Genomic DNA, 22,362 nt, shown 5'->3' with positions numbered 1-22,362 from the left:
TGTGCAAGTCCTCTCACAGCAACCTCCACTGGGCTGGCAGAGACACGCTTGGACTGGCACCTGCTTCTGAACCTCTTTCTGCCCAGTCCTCTCCTGTCACAGCATTTGGACTTGTCTTGCCATCCAAAACAATCACTCCTGCCCTCTCTCCTCTTACCTCTGACAAATCTTTGTATTCCTACCTCTATCTTGGCATCTGCTTCCCAAAGGAGTTGAACTGGCACAGAAACTGATGAGGTTCTTCTAAAAGCAGGAAATAAAAAAGTGGAAAAGAAAGAAAATCATGTTTCCCTGAGCAGAAATGTGGCCTCGTGGTGAAAAGCCCACATGCCCTGTCTTCAACACCAGTATTCCATCCTCCTTGTCATAATTACACACACTAACAGGACAGAAGCACAAAACCAGAGGTACAATGACATCCAATAGCTTTTAGATAACAGAAGTTTGATGCATTTAGGGCCATGTGAGAAGGCAGGAGCTCTTATGGAAGGAAGAAGGAATCCATAGTGAGAAAACGACACAACATGAAGACAATGGTGAAAAGGAACTAAATTAAAATGAGAAACTAATTTTTTTAAATCGCCAAATACAACAGGAAATTTAAAATCTGCACCGGTGGCAATCAGAAAATAATGACACGTGTGGCTAATTGAATGAATGAGGCTAAAAACCAACTTAATAGAGAAAATAAGATGATAAGAGGGAAAACTAGAGATATGAAGAGCCAATCTACAAAGTCTGGGCATCACTGAAGAACAAATTTGAACAAATGGAAATGTTAACAATAATAAATAGAAATTTTGCTGAATCAAACAAAATTGTGAGAAGGTACTATGAAAAGTATCACTGTAGTTCATGAAAAAGTAATTTTAAAATAGATATATTGTGGCATTTATAATTACAAGGATAAAGAAAAAAAGTTAACCATCTAACCAAGGTGGAAAAATGTGTACCTACCAAGACACAAAAATCAGGCTGACCTCAGCCTACTTATTTGAAACATTGAGTATGATGAAGAAATACTCATACTCTTTCTGTCATTCTGCATTGTCTTTCTCAGTTGCTTTCTTCCGTCTCTAGCTTGCTGGTCATATTCAAGTGAGTGTAACGCTCCAATTTCCCATTCTCAGACCACTAACCAAAACCTTTTGGAGCCCCCCTAATCTGCAGCACTCCCTGGGGTTCTTACCATAATTGCCCCACTAGGAGACCCCTCCACATCCCCAGGGCATCATATGACCTGCAGCCCCCTGAGCAGTTCTGTTTTCACCAAAGGTCACTCTCAGCCCACTACTTCTGTCACCCAAATATACCAGAAGTAAAACATCAACAGAAAAATCATCTCCCATTTCCTACACAAGAAAAATAAGAGTAATATATTTAGTAGACTCTCAAATTTAAAAGAATGACCAAAGTAGAAAATGAGGTAACTTAAAAAAAATACATGTAGTAGCTAGCCAACTGTCACATAAAATATAATTACTCTTACTAGTTATTAAATAAACAAATAAACCTATATCAAGTGGAAATCATGTTTCTTTCTGTAATTTTTAATGATGGAAAGGAATATGTTATGTATTCTCAAAACTCTTCTTGGAAATGGATTTTGCACCAAATTTTTAAAATAATTTTATTTAATTCATCAACATTTCACTTAATAATTCTACTTCTAGCAATCACATCCAATGAAATAATGTGAAATACTAGCCAATATTTAGGCATAAAGATGTTCTTATTATTTGTAATAAAAAAATTTAGCAATCTCAACGTCCAAAATAAAGAAAACTTTAAGTAAATAATCACTTATAGTTACAATGGAGTAGTGTATAGCCTTTAAAATAATATTCATGAGAAATTTATATAACAAGGAGATGCTTTAGTATATGTGCTGCCGAAGCGAGCACACAGGAGATGCTTTAATATTATAATCGGATGTTAAAAGAGACAGCAGGACATAAAGCTACTTAGCTACCTATCATAGGTAGGTCTGTATATGAATATATATGTGCATTTTACCAAGATCATTGGTCTTAACTATAGAAAAAATCCACCAGAATATTATCTAAGTGTAGGGATACAATAGTCTTTCTTGTTTCCGAACTTTTATGCTTTTCTGTACTTTCAAACTATTTTAAAAGAAGAATGTACTCATTCCATAATCAAAAATCTTAAATTTCCATTGCTTTCTTTCATAAGGTTCTTACACATTTCTAAAAGGATAATACTGAGAAAGTGCTTATCAACTGGGAGTTCCCAACTGCTACCCGTGAGTTAGATTTGAACCACAGATCTGTTTTTGTTTGGTCCATTATGTATTTTTGCACATTATTTTGTTGCCAGCATTGAAATGTAGGGAAATTTTATGTAAAAATCCAGACATCTGGCCTACTAGGAAAGTCAGAATATCTCATAATTCTGAACCCGCATTCCCATAAAGCAGCAAGAGTTGGAGGTAAGCAGCAGCTGGTTTTTTTAGGTGAGGCATGAGCTTGCCTCACCCAGCCTGCTTCTCCCATTCACATCACTTGCCCTGATCCTGATAAGCATTTGCCCTTGCTCGGAGTACTTTAGAAATGTAAAACTTTATTAATACCACATTACTCTACATAGTGAATGCCACCGCCTCACCAGAGACCACTGGGCTCCGCTGTCTGGCAGCCTGGAGCGGAACACATTAGTGCCCGCAAGGGCTCTGTGGTGGAACAGGTGCGCTTTCCCCATCTCAACACCTCCAAGCTGCTCTGCCGTCTGTCTCTCCTCTACTTAATCTGCGTTGGTTACACACCATCAGCAAGGCCCATTCTAATCTGTGCCTAAATCACTACCATCATGTCAGACTTCTGTCTTCTCTCTATGTTCTTCATTCTCTATTTCTTAAGCTTCTGATTTCTCCTGAAGTGGTTTTCAATTTTAACATCAACAGACTTTTATATACTTATATTTTTATATTTATATGTATTTATGTAAACAGGCTTTTCTAGACATCCCAGCCCATTAAAGTATTTTTTCTTTCATACAAGACTGTCCAATTACAGTTTATTTATTCCCTTATTCCATAAATAGTAATGTGATAGTGTTAGGAAACAGTCAGGATCAGACATATAAGCCCCACTGTCCCTACCTCTGGTGCAGTTGTATGTTAGAGAGAGAAAGGCAGATGGCTAAGAAGTGAACAAATAAGATCACTTCAGAGAGTGATACATGCTATAAAAACAAAATAAATTGTGATATGCTAACAACTAACGGGCTATTTTATATTGACTAGATAAGGAAGGTCTCTGAGATAGTTACTTTTGAACTGAAGACAAGAGTAAGTCAGAGGTATCTGGGTGGTGCAGTTGGATAAGTGACCGACTCTTGGTTTCTGCTCAGGTTGAGATCTCATGGTTGTGGGACTGAGCCCCACATCAGACAGCATGAGCAATGAGGAGTCTGCTTGAGATTCTCTCTCCCTCTCCCTCTCCCCCTCTAGCTTGTGTGCATGTTCTTGTACACTCTCTCTGAAATAAATAAATCTTTAAAAAAAAAAAAAAGGAAGAAGAAGAAGCAGTAAGTCAGAAGAACTGGGAGGAGGGTATTGCAGGATATGAGAAGATCCATTCTGCCAGCAATAAATTGGGAAGACACCTGGCAAGGCAGAGTAACACAAAGGCAAGTTGGCAAGGCCAGTACAGTTGAAGAAGGTGGAGCCTTGCAGGCACTGCTAGAGAATCTAGATTTTCTTCTAAACATAATGGTAAGCTGCTGGAGGGTTTGCAGGGAGGCCACCGAGGAAGGATGCTATGGCAATGGTTCCAGTGGGAGACAATGGTGGCTTGGACCAAAGGACTAGTAATGGGATTCATAAAGATTTTCTCAAATAGTGTCACTTTCCTGGGTCCTCTGTTGCTGTTTAGTAACTACAGGAGAGATTTATTTCTTAGTTACAGAAAGTACAGAATTAGTCTGGAAGTCAGGAAGTTATAGAAGACTGGATTTTGAATAGCTCATGTTTCACTCTACTTGAGAGAATAAATTACTGCATTTCTTTGACTCGAATATGTCATTTATTGAAGATGCACCATTATGTTGTGTACCACTAACAAAAAATGTTCCCAAGTAAACTAGGTTTCTTACCATATAGAAATTTTGTTTTGCAATTTTTTGAAAGGGTCCTTTCAGCAATATTTAGACATAAATGTTTTCAAGGTGTTTTTACTTTTCTGTATATGCAATAAATTTTCATTGAAATACTAAAGCGTATTGTATTATTTTTGAAAAGATGTTAAACAGCAATTAAAAGCATTATGTGTGATCCCAATAATGTATATAACTCAAATGAAGCGGCCATGAGAATATATAAAGCTATTTCCAGATTCTTGTATGTAAGGTAATGACAATGTTGTCCTAACTGCTCCCAGGCTAACAATCAACCATAATTGGAAGACGCCATCACATTAAGACACACACTGATTTTAGAGACACTAAAATGTGCATCTTATAGCTAATGATGTAAAACAGAATAGGAAATTTGCTTAGTAAGCAAAAGTATAAATAGGGCTAGAGTTGAACCTCTTGATTTATTGCTGGTCAACTCTGTAATTTATCTTTCCATTAATCAAAAAACTTGCCTCTACCACAAATTTCACATATGCACACACACACACAGAAACGTATATGTATGCCCATAAACACATAAATTCGTATCATAACTTAAAGGGTTCTAAAAATGTGGTTTTGATTAAGAAATCAGTTTTCCTTCTACTTCACTTAATTCGATATCTAGTTGAGCCCCTAACTCAATATTTCACTCTGCCATTTCTCTTTGTATATGTCCTTCTGAAAGTTGTGCAGCCTTACCAGCTAAGTTCTCCAGTCTGTTACCAAATTCAGCAGAGAGGACAGATGGCTCCAGTGCAGAATCTTGATGTGTCCCATCTTTTGGATCACTCTCAAGTCTTCATCCTTGTGGGGAGAGGAGAGATTCTTGGTGTTATTGGTATAACAAAGTATCTTTACTGGGCCAGAACTGACACCACTTTGCTCAGATCTCCACTAACTTCTCTTGGAAAACAAACCTCCTTAATTTATTTTTTATTTATGTATTTGTTTGTTTTTGATGGGGGAGATAGAGAAAGAGAGAGAATCCCAAGCAGGCCTAGCATGGAGCCCAACATGGGACTCCGTCTCACAACCCTGAGATCATGACCTGAGCTGAAACCAAGAGTCAGACATTTAACCAATTCAGCCACTCAGACTCCCCAACTTCTTTAATTTCTAAAGAATTCAAAATTTGTGTGGGATTCAGGAGGCCTATGCAATAAAAATTCAACCCCCTCCACTACTAAAGAATAGATATAGAACAGTATGCTTGGTCTATGAACTCAGGGTGAAAGAGACCAGTGCAAGAGAAATGCAGGAATTACTAAAAAAGAAATCACTGGAAGTACAATGAAAGCTTAATTTATATTCCTTCCTTTAGCCCCAAACTTTTTACTTAGCATGTCTCAAACTATAACATTTTTCTCTCTCTCTCTTCTTCTAAACTATAGATTCCATAAAGCAAATGTCACTTCCATCTTATCCATTATTGATCTCCAACACACAGGAAAATGTTTAAAAATTAGTATGTGCTCAAAAGGTATTTCTTGAGTAAATGAATAAATGAATGAAGACATTATCCTTTTGGGGGATCTGAGAGACACAAAAGAGAGAATAGCACCTTTGTCTTATATCTTGGCAGGTGGAGTCCTATTAGTTCACAATATAGTAGAAGCTGGAAGATATTAGCTAATTCTGTTCAAATCCAGACTGCTCTCGTCATTCCTGGAATCTCAGTTAATCTGACACCAGACTTCCAGAAGGACATGTACAAATAGACAATAGTTAGCAGTTAATGCTAAGACATTGGAAGAATTCTCAAGCAGCTAAATGTAGTTAGTGAAATGTGTGTATCATTAGAGGTATTTCAGTTGAAGCTAATTAATCTCTTGTTAATGGTAACAGGGAAAGCATTCAAGTATCCAATGAGAGTGAGATGGAAATTGGATTAAATAATTTCAGATTTCCCTTCCAATCTTATGAATTTATGCTTCTGTAAAACTAGATATACAGATAACATCTCTGAGTATACCTGGGCTATGTTATTAAAAAGTACAAATGGAACCCTGGTGCTTTTTTGTTTTGATGTTCATCACATTTGTTTTTAAACCATTAGCATTTAGTATAAATAATACCATTTTTTTAGTACTTTTCTACTCCTACAGTTATAAAAGTTTGATTATTAGCCTCTAGTAATACAATTTTAATGGAGTTCTCTTGCACTGTGCTGTTTTATTGCTAAACATGTTATGAGGTACTTAACAAAGCACAAAGTACTCCAGGTTTATTTTAGAGAGGACACACTGAGGTCAGGAAGTAATCCATTTAATAAATGAAGCTACCCTGTAGTTTAATGACTTACAAGCACGGCTTCGCAAGTACTAAGTGGGGCTGGAATTAGAATCTGTGTCTGCAGATCTACTATACATCATAAGAATTCTTTGCCTGGAAAACAATAGAGCTTGGTTACTGACTTCCTAATTTCAAGGGCTCACCAAAAGATAAAGTCTCAGGAAAGAATGATAAGAAATTTTAATTTACCAATTTTAAGAGGGCATATTTGGAGGATCTTGAAAGTAAACCTGTCACTTGGCAAAAAAATAAAATCAAGATGTTCTGAGAAATGATGAGATTTCCTCTAACACAAACCAGAATAACAGAATAAAAATTATGAATGTCCTAATTATCTTGAAATGGAGTAAATTGTGCATTGTAGGAATATAATGAATCTAGGATACATTCTTAGTCTACATTCACATTTTAACTCATGGATGAAGTACAGCTTACGTAACCATGTGGTGCTTGCTGGAAGGTAAACTATAGAAATAAGTATTATGTTACTAGGAAGTTTTAACATGTAAGACTAGCTATGTTGGGAGAAAATTGTGTCCTCTATGCTTCATGATTCTTCTGACTGATCTAAGAATTAAATTGGCATGAGACAGATTAACAAGAGAAAACCGAATTTAATTATGGACATGTGAAGAATCCACATAATCAGAAGAGATTCCAAAGACAGGTATCTATGCTTTCCTAAACCAAGAAGAAGAGGGTTGAGGCCTAGGACTTCAAAAGCAACTCACAGGAAGATGAAAAAGAGTAAATGTTTGGTAAACAAATGTTTACTAGACCATTCAGAAACAATAGGACATAGAGGACTTTGATCGAACAGGCCTTGTAGATTCCTCCTTGTCTACCATACCTAGTTCATATTATACAATAATTATCTATGGTGATAGCTCCCTTCCTGAAGCAAGTTCTCTATCTTAATTCTTTTAGTCAGTCAGTAAGAAGACAAAAAGGAAAACCTCCTGAACCTTCTGTTTCTTAAAAATAATCCACCTAAAATAATTCATATGCCAAAGAGACACATTTTGGGGTAGCACATTTTGCTCCATTACATTATAAATACAAATCAGGTGCCTAGGTGGCTCACTTAGTTAAGCGTCTGCCTTTGGCTCAACTCATGATCCCAGGGTTCTGGGATGGAGCCCCAAGTCTGGCTCCCTGCTTGGTGGGAAGCCTGCTTCTCCCTCTGCCTCCTCCTGCTTGTGCTCTTGCTCTCTCTCTTTCAAATAAATAAATAAAATCCTTTTTAAAAAAAGAAAACGCAAATCATCAGTGAGTTTTCTCTACATGTTTCAGTACAGGGACTCAAATCTGCTTCACTACAATGCACTTGCAATTGAACATATAAACAATCGTGTGGTGCAAAAAGTGCACAGTGCCTTATGGATGGGGGATAGAAATAAAACATGTAAAAAGCCATCCACAAAGTTTACACTTACAACAACGTTGATTCATGAATCATATCCTAGGGATCTTTTCGTTTCAAACAAAAGTACCACTGGTTATTTACTGATTCTGATATTTTTAAGTGCTTTCAGGAGAGAATCATTTCCCTACTAGAGACACCCCTCTCAATACTGCTTTTAATAGCCACCATGAAATAATTGTGATGTCACTCCTACCCAAATCAGCTAAGCCACTGTAATCAATTATTTGATTAGTACATTTGAAACAAAATTAAATCTTAGTAATTCAAGGTGATTTATCCCACAGAAACCATGCTGAACATAAGTGAAGCACTCTTTTTATCCAACAGCAGTGCAGGCTGCAGTAGTCATCACAGCTTTCTAGTAATAAATACATAGCCAGGCCCAGGTGACTGGGACACAAAAGGTTATTTTGTTGTCGTCATTTCCTAAGTGAGTTCCTTAGCTACTTGTGATTCTCATAGGGCCACACAGTAAATCTGGAACGATAACTGATAAGACTGCTGAGTCATATTTGTGTTTATTTCAAAAGCAATTATAGTGATTTATAATTAGGAAGAAAATATGTAATAAAGAGACTCAGTGCTCTATCCCCCACAACCATAAATTTTAATTGCTTTTTATTATTTTGATTCAAAATGCAATGAAAGAATCTATGTATTTTCTCAAAGTTCAGTACACACATCAAACTCTAAAGTAACATGTTAAAATAGTCTCTGAGGCAGATCTCTGTTCTGAAAACACAATTCAATAATGTGATTAGGTCAAGTTAATTAGCTAACCACAAGCTTAGAGGCAAGACCTTTAATTTTCAATAATAGACATTCTTTTTGTGTGAATATTAAGCTACTAGATCTGTTTACATTTTTGTTTGGAATAAAAATGATTTTTTTAAATCAAAATTTATTTTTGTGTGAGCCATTTATACTTGATGCAGCAGAGAAATATGTTTCGTTTGTTTAGAGAACATTATTGAATGATGGCTATTTCTCAGAAATTGTTCTACTTAACAGTTTTAAGGATAAAAATATAAGCATCCTTAAGGTACTCAAAAGTCTAAATTTAAGAGAAATGAGAAATTCTAGAATCAAGACATCTATGTTGTCCTATAGGAGCACAAAACTATAAATGAAACAGAAGAGAATGTGTTGAAGATAGGCTGAAAATGGAATTAATCACACTCAAGTCTCCATTCGAAGCCCTCTACTTGAGGTGCTTCTCTGTGTATCCTATTCCAGAGATTCTCAGTGTTATCGGTGTCATAGTCAACTCAGGTTGCCATAACAAAATACCATAAACTGTGTGGTTTAAACAACAGAAATATATTTCTCACAGTTCCCAAGGCTGGTGAAGTCCAAGGGCAAGGTGCTAGCAATGTTGGTTTCATTCTGAGGGTTCTTTTCTTGGCTTATAGGCAGCTGCCTTCTTGCTGTGTGCTCAAGTGGAAAGAGGAAGTTCTGTTATCTTTTCCTCCTCTTATAAAGACACTAATCCCATTATGGGGCCTCTAGGCTCATGACCTTATCTAAACTAATTACTTCCCCAAGATTCTACCTCCTAATACTATCATATTGGGGATTAGGGTTTCATCATATGAATTTGGTTGAGATACATTCAGTCCAAAATATTTGGTCTAACACATGGACATTAGAAGTTAGAAAGAGGGTAGCAAAAATACTTCATTAAAATTAAAAGCTGAAAATATTTTCTCAGTTTAGTCTGGGAAATAAAGAGGATATCTGGAAGGTGAAACAAAAAAAAAAATTGCACTATCAGTAAACTTACAACAGTATGTGGACATTTTTGGAACATTTACCTACATACTTCAGAGGAATAAACCTGATTTTGAGAAAAGGTGTTTTTAGTCATTCAATTGTAAAAATACTTACTGTTCTGAGTCCTATGGAAAATATAGTCAAGTACATAACATGGTTTTTCAGTGCAGGGACCTTATTATCCCCTTTGCTTCTAATCATAGCACATAACACAATGTAAAATATGTATTGCTCCATTCCAAATTCTTGACTCAACACTTCTGGTTCAAGATGCCTGGCTTTATCTTTCTTACTTCAAAAAATCCCATTGAAATAACATAAAAACAAAATCCTCAGCAATCCTGTCAAGCCAGGAAATGTCATCAGCACACCAAAACAGAAAAGTGTTTCGGATGAGAGTAAACTGATGGAAAAGTGCAACAGAGCTGAATCATGGAGTAATACTAAGTTCAGAGGGAATGGGGCCTAGAAAAAGTGAGCTATGCCTTGTTGGCTATACCAGTCTCCTGTGTAAGAAACTAACTCTGAGCATCCGCCTTCCACGGATGAAGCCCTTCAAAAACGGGATCCAGAGCATACAGAAGCAGGACAGAGCTCTAGGTGACCTATTACAGCCATAAAGGACACAAAACTCTGCATACAGAAGATACAGAAGTGGAGGCCCTGAGTGGCTCAGTCAGTTAAGCATCTGATTCTTGGTTTCTGCTCAAATCTTTATCTGAGTGTGGTGAGATTGGAGCCCTGCATTGGGCTCTGCACTGAGCTTGAGATTCTCTCTCTCCCTCTCTCTCTGCCCCTCCCCCAGCTCACTTATATACTCACACTTTCTCTCTCTCTCAAATAAATAAATAACATTTTTTTAAAAAGATATACAATAAACATTCCCTAAAAGAATCCCAACCTAGCCACATTTTTGCTACTTGCACACCCATATACACAGGAGTGAGTTTGCATCATCTGAATCTATATTCACTGCCAAGACAACATAAACTTTCATTTGAACGCTGAAATATTCTCCTGCTGTCAACAGCAATCTAAAATAACAACTATAGATACAATAGACAATGAATTTTAAGCAACCATTTGAGGAAAATCAACAACACAAAGAAAAGCCAATAAAATCTATAAACAAAAGAAACAAATGCCCCAAGCAACCAAGGAGCATTTGAAAATAAGCACAACTAGTAACTTCTAAAAGATTCAAAAAGATAACTCATCCATTAAGAATGAGGCTACGAGGAGAAAGAAATTACTAAAACAATCAATAAGCAGGATGAATAGAAGATGAAACGCAGCTGAAAAATCAATTCTACGCATGGCCTCAGAATGCCATGCAAATAAGGAAAGAAATAAAAGCTAAATGATCAAAAGTATGAAAGAAGAGTAGGGGAAAAGGCATGGAGTGTAGATCTACGAATTCCAGCATCCACCAACCAAGTGCTTCTGTGCAGAAGCACAGAAAGTACAGAGAGAAGAGGAAATAGGGAGAAATTTTAAAAACATGTTAAAATACCCTATTCTTCAAAAAATACTCGTTTATAGTTTGAGTGGCCCCAACAAATCTGGTTAAAAAGTCAGGCTGATCGCAAAATGTGGATAAAAAAAAGTAAAGGGTAGGCCAATTAGGTAGATAAAATCAGAGGGTTTGCCTTCTCAGAAAGCAGGACATAACAAGCCAGAGTGAATAGACACTCTAGGTCTAGGTCAGGGAAAGGTCTAGGTCAGGGAAAGACAGTGCTATGCAACCTAGCAGAAAGCCCAGAAACGGGGAGATGCCTTTAGGAAAAGTTAGTATACATCTAAAGTAGTAACAGTCAAAGGAGCCAAAATGGACTTATCAGTTCTGGGAGTACTGATTAGCAATATGGGAATAGGATCCCTGTCTTACTTCTTTCAAAGATGAAATCATTCCCATGAAAATTAAAGACTCATGTGAAAATCAAAACTTAAAACTTGTAAAAATAATTTGGAAAATATGTGTTAGTGAGGATATTTAAGAAATGGAAGATCCATTCACTCATAATTTGAGTGGAACTGGCTTTACCACTTTGGAGAACAATCTGGCTATATCTATTTATAGTCATTAATAACTATTGAAGTTGAAAGTGTGCAGAGTCTAAAACCCAGAAATAGGTATTTACTTTAGAAAAAAACAATACATATTCTCAAAAGATATCATAGGATGATTGAAGCAGCAAAAAATAAAAAAATAAAAATGAAATGAAATGAAACTTGAAAATAAAACATCAATTAATAGGAAAATAGGGCAGCCCCGGTGGCGCAGCGGTTTAGCATCGCCTGCAGCCCAGGGCGTGATCCTGATGACGCTGGATCGAGTCCCATGTTGGGCTCTCTGCGTGGAGCCTGCTTCTCCCTCTGCCTGTGTCTTTGCCTCTCTCTCTCTCTCTCTCTCTCTCTGTGTCTCTATGAATAAATAAATAATCTTTAAAAAAATAATAATAATAGGAAAATAAATAGGGGATCCCTGGGTGGCTCAGCGGTTTAGCGCTGCCTTCAGCCCAGGGAGTGAACCTGGAGTCCCAGGATCAGGTCCCACATCGGGCTCCCTGCATGGAGCCTGCTTTGCCCTCTGCCTGTGTCTCTGCCCCCTCTCTCTCTGTGTCTCTTGTGAATAAATAAATAAAATCTTTTAAAAAAAATAGGAAAATAAATAAACTGTGGTGTATTCATAAATTTTGGTATAATCAATGAAATGCTATATAATAAGTATAAAAATAAATCAGAGCTACTTGTATCAAGATTAACAAATCTCAAACAAAAGCAAGCTACAAAGTTGTATGTATGGCATGCTTTGAGTGTAAAAAGACACAAAACATATTTACCTGTATGAGTGTGTATATTCAAAATATTTGAAATTGCATGGAAATAATGCATGTCATAATATGGAAATGGCAGTAGTAAAGAAGGTAAAGGGTGAGGCACACAGAAGGCTTCAATTCTGCAACTTTTTTGTTCATATGGGTAGAAAATATAATAAAATAACATTTGATAAAACTGGTGTTCAGTCATCCAAGTTTATTTTTAATATTTGTCCATATTTTCATATGTTTAACATGATTCATAAGTCAAATATTTTACAATTAATTCAACAAATAATAAATGTATTTTTAAAACAAATGGTGAAAAAAATAAAAATAAATAAATTAAATAAATAAATAATAAATAAAAATAAATAAAAAACAAATGGTGAGGGACACCTGAGTGGCTCAGTGGTTGAGTGTCTGTCTCTGGCCCAGGGCATGATCCCTGGGTCCAGGATCAAGTCCCACATCAGGCTCCTCGTGGGGAGCCTACTTCTCGCTCTGCCTATTTCTCTGCCTCTCTCTCTCTCTCTCTCTGTCTCTTATGAATAAATAAATAAAATCTTTTAAAAATAAATAAATAAATAAATAAATAAATAAATAAATAAATAAATACAAATGGTGAACAGATGAATCAATGAAACTTGTAAATAAATCTAAATAATGGTAGGTGTGATATATTATAAAACTATTAATAATCTGAACAGTTTGAGTGGTTTTTTCCAAAGTCACACAGCTAATAAATGGCAGAGCCAAGATTTAAACTGAACCTTTTATTGAGCACCTCACTCCTCTGCTTATAATACCAGAATAGAATATAAGAGCTGATTTAGAATATTGAGTTGGCTAGGATTTCCTAAATAAAACATAATATCCTCAAGTCATAAAAGCAAATGGTACCACCAACACAATTAAAAAACAAATAAGCACTGGGAGAAAATATTTGCAGCGTGTATCTTTTACATTGATCCTTTAAAAAGGATTAATATTCAGAATACAAAGGGTTTCAACTCTGAAAGAAAAAGATGGCATAATAAGAACAATGAAGCTTATGAAGGAGTAATTCATGGAAAAAAACATAGAGAAGGCCTAAAACAATATGAGAAAATGCTCCAAAATAAAACACCATTAGATTAAAAGGATTTAAACTGCTCATCACAAGCACTGCTGGCCAGAGTGTGGAGAAATACTCCCCTATATCAATTGTGGGACCCGAAAACTGGGTATCAATTTAGCAGTCTTTCAAACTAAAACTGTACGTATCTTGCGTAGTTCAAGAACAGTTTTCCCACATAAATGCAAAGCTATATATACATTACTGTTTGAAATAAAGAAAAATTGAAGTAAGTCTCCAAAATACCCATCGAAAAAATAAAAATAAGAAAAATAAAAATAAGAAAAAAATAAAAAATAAGAAACAAAATACCCATCGATAGGGAAATGGTGAGACAAATTAGATAGTGCAAATACATTATATATGTATTAAATTACCTATAAAACTACATATTATATATAAAAATAATAAGCCATGTACATGTGTACTGAAATGGAAAGGTTGTCAAGAAAAATCAAGTAGTGAAAACAGCACATCAAAGAACAATTTATTTAGGTTAATTCTATTAACTTAAAAAAAACAAAATTCAATTATAAAAGTGATATAATTGTATATAGTATAGTCATGACATAGTGACATATATACATCTGCTACTTTTTTAATATACATCTTATAATATTTTACACACACATGTAAAACTATGAAAGTTCTTTAGAGAAACATACTAAACTACAGCCACCAAAGGTGCCTGATTGAGAGGAGTGAAAGGGCAAATAGTAAAAGGATCTTGAACATTTTACTCTCTGTGCTTCTATTTTTTTTTTAAATACAAATGTATGATTTTGCTGGGGCACCTGGGTGGCTCTGTCGTTGAGTGCCTGCTTTCGCTCAGGGCGTGATCCCAGGGTCCAGGGTCCTGAGATGGAGTCTCACATGGGGCTCCCTGCAGGGACCCTACTTCTCCCTCTGCCTATGTCTCTGCCTCTCTCTGCGTGTCTCATGAATAAATAAATAAAATCTTTAAAATAAACTAGATTAATAAATGTATGACTTTGAAATACTTTCTAAATAAAAATTATGAAATGTTCAAAATATAAATGTCATGTGTTGTTTATATGTAATAAACAAATGCCTGGATTATGGACTGAACTGTGTCCTCCTAAATTTATGTTTCAAAGTCCCAACCCTCAGTACCTCAGGAAATGTAACCTTATTTGGTGATAAGGTCTATAAGGAGTGATCAAGTTAAAATAAGTTCATTAGGGTGGGGTTCTAATCCAATGGGACTGGTGGTTTTATCACTAGACAAAGAGACAGGAAGGAGGAGCATGCACAGAGGAAAGACCATCTAAGGTCACAGTAAGAAGGCAGCCACCAACAAGCCCAGGAGAGAAGCCTTAGAAGAAACCAGCTCTGCTGACACCTTGACCTTGGACCTCTAGCCTCCAGAGCTGTGATAAAATTAATTTCTATTGTTTAAATCATCCAGTCTGTGGTATTTTGTTATGGCAGCCCTAGCAAAGTATCAAGCTAATATACGCACTTAGGATTTCATTCGGCTTTGCCTGTGCAGACATGAGTTTAGCAGATTAGCGGAAGAACAGTATGTGGAAGAATTATAATGAAGCAGTGAGGTTCAGTTTGATTTGGCCCTGGGACCTCACTTTTTACTTTTCTTTCCTTGGATATAGTTACCTGGGCAAATAAATGTCTTCCATGGCAATATCCATAAGCGCTAAACTTTCCTTGCAGTATGCCAAGTGCAGTACATAAATTATCTCACATATTCATCATGATAACCTCTTGTAGTTGTATTCCCAGTTTATAGACATGAACATGAAGTGTAGAGAGATTAGGTGAAATTGGAATTCAAATCCAGCAGTCTGGCTCCAGGGTGTGCTTTTTTAACTATCGTCCTCTGTGGTTCCCAGATTCCAAATCACATTTTTTTCCCCATCTCTTCTGTATTATGTCTGCTGTTTTGGGAGCAGGGAGATATATTCCAGATTAAATCAGTGTGTTATCAAATCACTTAAACCCTGTCATTTAATAGGTTCTAACAAAATTCAGAATGAACTGGCCATGCACGATTGTTACTAATTTGCTCACTGTACTTGTAATAAATATTCCTTTGAATAGACTACATGTTATTGAGTTAAGACACCCTGTCAATTGTTATTTTGGTATTCTTTTCTTTTATTGACTACTCCACAGCCATACTTCATTCAGAGTGACAGTAAGTACTACCTTACTTGCCTCTTTTGTTACAGAGCATCAATATTGATCCTTTTCCTAACTCAACACTCTTAATGTGATGGAATACTTCTAGTCTTGACTAAAGTATAAATGGTGATAAGATAGCAAATCCTAAAAAGTCACAGATTTTGGAAAAGCTAAAAAATGTATTAGATTTAAAAGATATTATTTTGAGGATTATTTCTTTCCCTCAATTGGACTATGAGCAGTCTCTTTCTCTCCATTGTTACCTTGTTCTACTTCAATTGAAGAAAGAAGAGTTGTGTTCTGAACCATTTGCTCCTGAGCCATCTTTCTGCCAACCAGCTTCTCATGCATTTCATATGCTCTGTTTACCTCTTTTAGGTCTTTGGGGCCATAGATCATTCACTGATTGGCCTACTTTGAATTCTGAGGTATCATTTGGATTTTCTGGCTGGACATCAGTAAAGAGGTAATATGAGATGTGCCTCTTTTTTTAGTTACTGACACACCTCTTTGTTCTCCACATCACCATCAGAAATTTATGGTATATCAGAATTTACTAATTTGAATATAGAAAAGGAAAAAATGTTTAACAATACATGTGAATTTATTTTTTCTTTAGTAGACCAAAGATAGGCATCAAAGAAAGTTGGCCTTCTGCATTTGGTCATTAGAATACCTAGTCACGCTCCACTATCCTCAAGTTCACAACATTAGAAAGAATGTCAGATAACATGCAAGTCTCCCATCCATGGTCATGAAATTCAGTCCCTATCCCAAGGTTGGTTTTGTTTTAAAATATGCTCCTATCATCAGATGATTCATGGGGAAAAATAGGTGTCCCCCAACAATACATTTCCCAACACTGTGATTATTTAGTCCGGACTAACCTCTGGGCTGAGAAGAGGAGGTTCTCAGACAGGCCAGAGGGCTTTGGTGCACTTGAGTGTAATGTGAGGAATCAGGGTTCTCCCTGGACTTGTAGGAGCATCAGTTTAATGAGACACAGCTCTTTCAAAGACAAGCATTCATTCCTATAGAGAGTGAAGTCTAGGTCAGTATTTAGAAAGAAAAGCAGTTTCCTAAATACAACATGATCTGCACAGGCTGCTCACACAATAAAAGTCAGGCCATGATTTATACTACTTAAAAGAATGATACCAGTCCTGTCCACCCCTCTTCTCAGCTTTTGGGTTGTTTAGAAAATAGCACAACTGCAAAACCATTAAGCCACTGGTGCCTAGGAAAAGCAGCACTGATATTTCCCACTGTTCTATACCTTAGGCCTGTTCACATTTTCATACTATTCTTTGTAATGGAATGAAGACTTAATATTTATTAGTCTCCTGAGAGCACCCAGGTTGACAAGAGGAGGGTGGGCCTTTCTTCTAAATAGAGAGATAAAGATAACTTTATCCTGTCTTTCTGGTATATAAAGATATGTGCTTTGGTTTGTTTTAAATGACTGATTTTATTTCTATTTGGATATATTGATAGAATTGTTTAATGAATTTTTAATCTTGAATTATTTCATTTTTTACCAATTCCTCAGTTATATGAATAATATAGAATTAAGACAAATTTTCAAAAGCTCACTTATATACACAAATACCTCTCTTTGGAGTACAAGTGAAATTATGAGTTTTGCTCAAGTAATTTCTTTCCTTACGTTACTGTTGAGCATGTTGATATCATCAAAGAAAATAGAATGATGAACTAGTAAGTGAATCGCATCACTTTTTACAGAAAGAGATGTTTGTGGTTTCCTATTTGAATAATCTCTGTTGTCTGCTCTTCCCTCTGAATTTGTCTACATTTTTAGCTTCATTATTAAACAGGGAACTTCCTGTTTTTTTAATTGCTATATATCAATTTATAATGTATATTTTTGGAGATGATTAGGAATGTGTGTTTCACAACAGCTTATTTGCATATTTAAGAAGAACTGAGTTTTTAAGCCTACCACTAATATTTTTAAAGAAGATAATTCAGGATGAAGGCAAACTCTCCAGAACTTGAAGATTCTCCTGATTGAACCAAATGACCTAAGAGCAGATAGGAATGTAAGTAAGCTCCATAAGGGAGGGAATCACTCTTTCGCTTACTGATGCACTCCCAAGTGTCTAGTGTAGGCCTGAATTGGTTAGCAATAAATTCTTGTTAAATGATTTAATTAATGGTCAATATTTTAAATTTATATGTAGAGATTGAAACTGAAATGATTTGCCATTTAGCTGTAAGAATCACAAATTACATCATCTAGGTCTCTGTTATTCTTTATTCTTCTTACACACAATTAGGACAAATATCACAATGCCAGAGATATTCCTTGGGTAGAAGGAACAATTATAAAATCAAAAAAATTGGGGACACTGTGGATTTGAAGGGTTGATCTGAGGGCTTTAAAATTCTTCATAGCTTGGATTTTTGATGTTTTTAATCCAACATTCACTAAAAACTTATTGAATAGTCACTGTGTGCCAACCAAGTTTTAGACACTGAAAATATAGCAATGAATAACACAAATGAAGATTCTTCTTCCACTCTATTGGGATAGAGGGGAGGAATACAGATAAGTCAAAATAAGGAAGAATAGAAAGATTGGTTAATTGGCTGATTTCAAATGGAGAAAAGTGCCAGAAAGTGAGTTTTGAGTGGAATAGGCTCATTTGCTAAAGAATGACAGGTAGAGAGCATGCATGTATTAGAAAGGGAAGTTGAGAGAGCTTCTTGAGGAGGGAAAGGTAAGAGCGGAGATCTATCTGAATGATAAGATGAACTCAGGGGTGCAAAGATATGGAAAATGCTTTGCAGGCAGAGAAAGAGAGAGAGTAATTTCAAAGTCTCCCAGACAGAAATAATCTTGGCAGGTTCAGAGACCAGATCTTATGCCAACACCACCAGAAGATAGCAAGCCAGGAGAAATGAGTAGTAGGGGATGAGATCAGAAAGGAAGGGCACACAGCCATGGAACTATTGTATTCCCAGTTCATTGGAAAGCCACTGAACATTTGAAAGCAGGAAAGCAACACTGTGTGACATTTTGAAGAAGATCATATTAGTTGTTTTGTTTTGTTTTGTTTTTCCTATTGGTGCTGTATCTTTAGCTCTAGAGGCACAAAGAAACAAGGTCCAGGCCCAGAAGAAAAGAAGTACTGAGAAAGGACACTTAGAGTTCTCTACTAGTTTATAATTCTTAAGGATCACCAAGAGTGCTTGTTTAAGATACAGATTCCTAGAACTTCTTCCTAAGAAATACTGATTCAGGGGATTTGAGTGGAACCAGGAGCTTGCTGTATAAAAATTACCTGTGATGATTCAGATTCAAGTGGCCTACAGATCACTTTGATTCACTAATCATTTTGAGTAAAAAAGAAAAGAGTTAATGATTCTTTAGGGTGACCAACCCAGCTCATCATTAGAGAAAAATAGCAGGAATCAGGTGAAGGTACAGAAAACAACTGGACCCTTGACTACAATTGCATCTCTGATGAAAATTTTCTGATGCTCCTTTAAAAGAAAGAGACAGAATGTATGAACATAAAGGATATATGATCAGTGCTTGGGTGCAGCTTGACCCAAAGCTTTAGCAGGGCATCACATTAAAGCACCACATTTAGTCAATGACTCAGTTTCCTAACCTGCCCCCATGCCTTCCATACTTCAATCCTTGTCCTGATTCTCTTCACAGCTGCAATTATAGTCTTCATTGCCCATTAAGCTCTTGCTTCTCTTCCTTGAATCATCGCAAGTCCTGTTTCTCATGGTTGCAAGTCTTTGATTCTGGTATTTGCATCTTTCTTTCAGCAACATATGAAAAAAGCTACAGTGGATAATGAGTATCCCAATTCCCCCTGGTTCATCCTCAGATAATACTTAAGCTGACTTCTCTGATCTTTCTATAAATGAGGGGAGATCCAAAAATTTGCACATACAGTAACAGACTACTTGCCTCTAAAACTGTACCCATTTCATTCCACAACTGTGGTTGCAAGAAATTCAACCTGGCTTTCTGCTCTCCTCCTAAAAATAGAGGGCTGAACATATTCACTGCAGAATTCCACACTCTCTCATGAGATATGATCTAAAAGAATATTGCCTGAGCATATGGCATCAAGAGAAGTTGGCAAGTTTCCTGGATACCCATGGCAGATAGCCAGGCCAAACTGTGGCATATTATCCTTACCTGTGGGGCAGACAAGGCAAGAGCATATCTTAATAGCAGTCTGGTCAAGGATCCAAGCACCCCCCACCAAATTTAAAAAAGGAGCTGGTACAAACAGAAAATTTGTTGCCCACAGCCAAAAAAGCATAGGACCTGAGAAGTGGGGTAGGATGGGGCTCAGAGAAGCTACCATCCCTACTGTATCTACTGGGGGCCTCTACATATCTGAGTTGACAGCGCAGCCTTGCCTGAAGAGAAGGAACTGTCCTTGCCCATCGCTTCACTTCTTCATCCTTAAACTTGATACTTTCATCAGAGAAAGGAAGTTAGAATAGCCAGTGCTGATGGTCTGGAATTGCCATACTTGAAGAATAAACCCAGGCTACTGATTCAATGGTAGCACTGAGAATGATTCATAGACCCATTTTTTTATACATACTTTCCAACCTGGCTGCTTTACTTTCTAGGTATAAATAGAATAGTTTTCTTTATATTCCCAGGCCATCCAACCTCTTTGTCCTGAGGGTACAAAGAGATGGGATAGAACTAGGTGAGCCATAACTATTTTTTTTTTAGCCATAACTATTAAAATCATTTAAATTATTGTTACTGTAATAGTCATACATGTTTTTAATAGGAATTTGAGTAAAATTATCTGCATGTTTACTCCAGTTTCACCATTTGAAAGCTAATTCTCTTTTTATTTGTTTGTTTGTTTGTTTGTTTAAGACTTTATTTATTCATGAGAGACACAGAGAGAGAGCTAGAGAAACAGGCAGAGGGAGAGGGAGAAGCAGGCTCCTGTCAGGGACCCTGATGTGGGACTCAATCCCAGGACACCGGGATGACTTCCTGAGTCAAAGACAGATGCTCAACCACTGAGCCACCCAGGTGCCCCTTAATTCTCTCTTTAAAAACAAGTGTCTATGCCTCTTGCAGAATTTTAGTGACCAAAATTACACAATTTTCTGTCCTACTCCACTTGCAGGCAGGCAAGTAGGCCTGAGGGTGGCCCACCTGTAAGAATGTTCTACACAGTGCCTCACACAGAGAAGGTACTTAAGTAAATAGTGATTGAATAGATTTGAAGGAAGAATTTTTTTCCTTTATAATCCTAAGGAGAGAGGAATATTTTTCCTTCCAAACAGGGATTTAGTGGTGATATCCAAGAATGTACTGTTTGAAATATCCATTGTCCCAGTGTCTTTTATCTTCATGGTTACTGGTGCCTCATCTCCCAATTGGTCATACTGACTCTGATTTCTCCCCTCAGGTCTATCTTCCAGATTGCCAACAGGATGCTATTTCTAAAATGTAAATTTAATCATATAATTATCCTTCCTAAAATAGTTTCATCCTCATCAGGAATAAAAGTCAGATCTGTCGATGCACAGGCTCTTGAGGATCCTTCACTCACACTTTTTACAAGCCACACCAAACTATGGGAATTTGAAAGTTCAGTGCTTCCTACTTCTGCACATGCTATTCGTCTTACCTGAGATATTTCTTCTCCTTTTGTACCTGGGAGACACCTCGTCTCCCTTTCAAGGTTGGTTAGGCATTAGCTATCCCTGGAAGATGTCTATGAATTTGTCTGCCTGGAAAAATTTAATCACTGAAAGCATAGGTCTTGGCTCACTCCTGATGTACTACATTGTGCACAGTAGTTCAGAAGCCAGCTGGAAAACCAAACTGCTTGCAATAGAATTCCTAGTTACCACTCACTGTGTAAGCTGGACGACCCTGGGCAAGTTACCTAACTGCTTTGTGTCCCAGTTTCTTCACTTAGGAAACAAGGATAATACAATACCTATTGCAGAAAATAGTTGGGAAGGTTAAATGAGCCAATACATGGAAAGTGTCTGATACCTAATATGTTCAATAAATGATGTCTATTATAATTACTAAGTATACTTTATATTGAGACATAATAGGCATGAAGTATACAATTCTTAAGTGTACAACTTGATAAATTTTCTCACAGTTAAACACACCTGCATATCCACTCAGATAAAAAGTAAGAAACAGAACTTCACCAGCACTCTAAAAACCTCCTTTGAAAAATAAAATAAAATAAAAAAATAAAAACCTCCTTTGTGGGAGCATCTGGGTCGCTCAGTGGTTGAGGGTCTGCCTTTGGCTCAGGGTGTGATTCCAGGATCCTCGGATCGAGTCCCACATCAGGCTCCCCAGAGGGAGCCTGCTTCTCCCTCTGCCTATGTCTCTGCCTCTCTGTGTGTGTCTCGTATGAATAAATAAATAAAATCTTTAAAATATTAAAAATAAAAACCTCCTTTGTGGCCCCTCGGTCATTACCCATCCCTTCAAGGTCACCACAATTCTGACTTCAACCAGCATGGGTTCATTTTGTTTCATTTTCCCCATACAAACAGTATGATATAATATGTAATTCTGTGTCTGGCTTCATTCACTCAACATTGTGTACTTGTATGATCTTGATACATACCAG

General features: G+C 36.6%; 1 long non-coding RNA gene across 2 annotated transcripts in view; it reads right to left on the bottom strand.

Annotated features, from left to right (window-relative positions):
• LOC140623486 (uncharacterized) overlaps positions 1 to 22,362 on the bottom strand; it is a 109,552-nt gene that overhangs the window by 50,801 nt on the left and 36,389 nt on the right. For both annotated transcript variants that reach the window (XR_012023096.1, XR_012023097.1), the window contains one exon: positions 4,840 to 4,944. This is a non-coding gene — a long non-coding RNA (uncharacterized lncRNA). The remainder of the gene's footprint in view (positions 1 to 4,839; positions 4,945 to 22,362) is intronic.

Source organism: Canis lupus, chromosome 33 (genome assembly GCF_048164855.1).
Source record: "Canis lupus baileyi chromosome 33, mCanLup2.hap1, whole genome shotgun sequence".
Lineage (NCBI taxonomy): Eukaryota > Metazoa > Chordata > Mammalia > Carnivora > Canidae > Canis > Canis lupus.
Note: the sequence above shows the minus strand (reverse complement) of the source record. Positions and strands in the feature narration are given on the sequence as shown.